A 3,042-nucleotide genomic window follows, 5' to 3' on the forward strand; every position below is an offset into this window, starting at 1 on the left:
TGTCTTTCTGTATTAAGTCATATGCAGCCACCAACACAATTAAAGAGTATATCAAAATGATTTAATTTTTCTATCTTCAGGCAAGTTCACATCAAACTTCATTAGGCATGTAAACTATCATAAGCGGAAAAGGAGAACTAATACTTAGCTCTTACTCTGTGCTACGCATTGGACTAAACATTTTATATGTAACTATCTCATTTAATTACCAAAATAATGCAACTTATGAGTCAGAGTTGAATGCTGTCTTGTTTAGGGTTCATCTGTAGAGACTAAATTTTTTCTTCTGTTATAAATACCTAAATAAGAAAAGCTTATTATCATACAAAAGTAAAGGAATAGACTCCATACCCAGGCTGGGACCACACCTAGGCTGCCCAGGTAACTTCTGTGTGTGGTGTGGGAAGGAAATTGCTCGGCCATTGATCCACCTCTGCCAGGATCTCTGGGAGTAAAATGGAACTCCAAATTGCAAATCTGAGACTCCAAGGAGTACATGTGATCTGCAAAACTAAAATCACATCCAGAACTGTAGCTGCAAGTGAGCCAGGAAATGCACTGTAGAGGCTGCGAAGACTCAAAAGTAACAAAGGCATGCATGGAATCATCAGAAAGAGCATTACAAAGCCAATACAAATGACCCTCCACAATTATTACCTCATTTCAATCGAGAAATTATGGGAAAGAATGTTCAAGTGACCAGAATTAAGTCACATAGCTTGTGTGAGGTGAAATGGTTATTCAAATGTAGATTTATATGACTCAAATATCCAGTCTTTTCTCTACAACAAAATGTTTCTCTTGATTCCTTTGGCCCATGCAAACCACAGAAATTTTTCTGATTTCTTTACCTACCATCTTCCAGACCTAAATTCCAGCTTTTTCTGCCTTAACTCCTTGAAATACATTGTGCAAATGTTCATTCATAGTTCATTCTATGCATCAACTATTCACCAGAAAACTGTGCCCTCATCCTGATTATAAGGCATGAGATAACACACGATACTATCATTTTATCATTGTGGTAATTAAATGAATTAGTCACATGAAAAATGCTTAGTCTGATGCTTGGCACAGAGTAGGAACAATCTCAAAGCAGCACACAAATATGAGTATGTAATAAAGGTTATGCTCAAATACCATTAAAGAATCAATGGCCAATTTAAGATACTTGAAATATCTGGACTATTTAACAGGCATATACTTCTTTTTGGGAAAAAATCTGAAAAAAAATTAATCATGTAATAAAAACAAACTATTTAAGACAATGTTTCTAGTTATCATATGCTCCATTTAAGAAAGTAAGACCTATGTGTTTTAAAATTCAATGTTTGTATATTAAAGAATGTTTTTCCTCTCTGGGCCATAGCAGACTGACAATATTTGGAAAATACAGTAAAAATACTATGAAACTATCAAGTTGCTACAAAAATTCCTAATGCTGCCCCTTGGTTTGTACACTTATTAGTCACAGGTAACAGACAGCTCTCAGACCAACAGCTCTCTACAAATCAAACTTTGACTAGAACTGTTTTAAAATATGCTGTTAGTCATTTCTCTAAATTTTATAAATTTTTTAAAGCTGCAAATATTTTTTATTTTTCTTCCTTTTGGAGTAAAACTTTAAAAGCATATAATAGAATTACTTTAAAAATAAAACAGTAAAAGCTAATCTGAAGACAATATTAGATTGAAATTCAGGGTAGGAGGAAAAGGGTTCCCTAAAATAAAAATGTAATTTGGGAAAAGTAAGATGTTTCTCTTCTGAGTTAATGCCATGTTAATAAAATAAAAGTGTAACTTCTGGCAAAACTTGAAATTACATTCATTTGTTTCATTCATTATTTTTTGGTTGTACTAAAATGAATTTAGTCAGAAATTAGGTTCTGGATACCTGCCATCAACAATAAAATGAACAGTAATTAAACCTGTTACTAGTGTATTTTAAGAGTGTGCTAATGTTACTCATTAAACACCGGATGAATTGGTTTTTAGCCCAGTTTCAATGCTGGTTGCATTTTATTATGCAGATGTTGCCTGGTGTGTTGGCAAATGACATATGCTGTCTTCCTAGAATACTCGTGGAAATGAAGTGTGTGTACTCAGAGGCAAACAGGGTGACCAAAATCTGGCACTTGATGAAATCAACAAAGAGTCTGTTTGTCAAGGGTGACTTTATGTTTACATAATTGATTCTCACCTCCATAAGGATGATGAGGTGTTTTACTATCAGTGATTTTACACTTGGAAGAGGTGATTAAACACCTCTAGTTTGCTGCTCCCATTAAGGAAGAATATTTTTACATTCATTCTTGTAACAAAGCTGAAGTTTGTACTACATTTGGGAGTCTGTGGCAACGAGATGATGTTTCATTTGCTGCTCTACCCTGGATTTGGAATTTTTAGTTAAAATAAACATAGTTCACTTTTTCAAATGACTTCTCGGTTACCACTTGGGGTGTTTGTTCTGCTTTATTCTCAGGGAAGCTCACACAGTTTTTGCCTCCAGAACTTTTTACGACTTATCCTTGAATAAAGATTAGACAAAAACCTTCTGTACCTCCTCCAAAGAATGGCTAGAAGACAAGGGCAGGCCTTGGAGCTCAAATTATTAAGTAATAAACTCTCTTGGATGATTAAGGTTTATATCTCAGTATGACAGGGACAAAGCTGATAAAAGAATCTGATTTCTCTGGGTAAGCTCTGTGAATGTAGTTTTAGAGTATACAAGAATTATCAATGATTTTGCTTTCAGGTGATAAAACTAAATCCAAGTCTCATTCTTAAAAACCTATTGGGCTGATGGAAAATTACAACATTTGTCATTACTGGATGTATTGTGTTCCAGAGTTCCTGCCTAATTTAGGACAATTACAGAGAAATGGCTCCATAGTGTAATCTGGTGTGACTACTGTTGACATAACCATTATACAAGCCAATCATGGAAGAGCTATTTGCTTTTATGCTATGAAGCCTAAAGACTGAGCCTGAAAGCCGTTAAAAGTCTACCTACAAGACCAGGTGCGGTGGCTCACACCTATA

The sequence above is a fragment of the Piliocolobus tephrosceles genome, chromosome 2 (genome assembly GCF_002776525.5).
Source record: "Piliocolobus tephrosceles isolate RC106 chromosome 2, ASM277652v3, whole genome shotgun sequence".
Lineage (NCBI taxonomy): Eukaryota > Metazoa > Chordata > Mammalia > Primates > Cercopithecidae > Piliocolobus > Piliocolobus tephrosceles.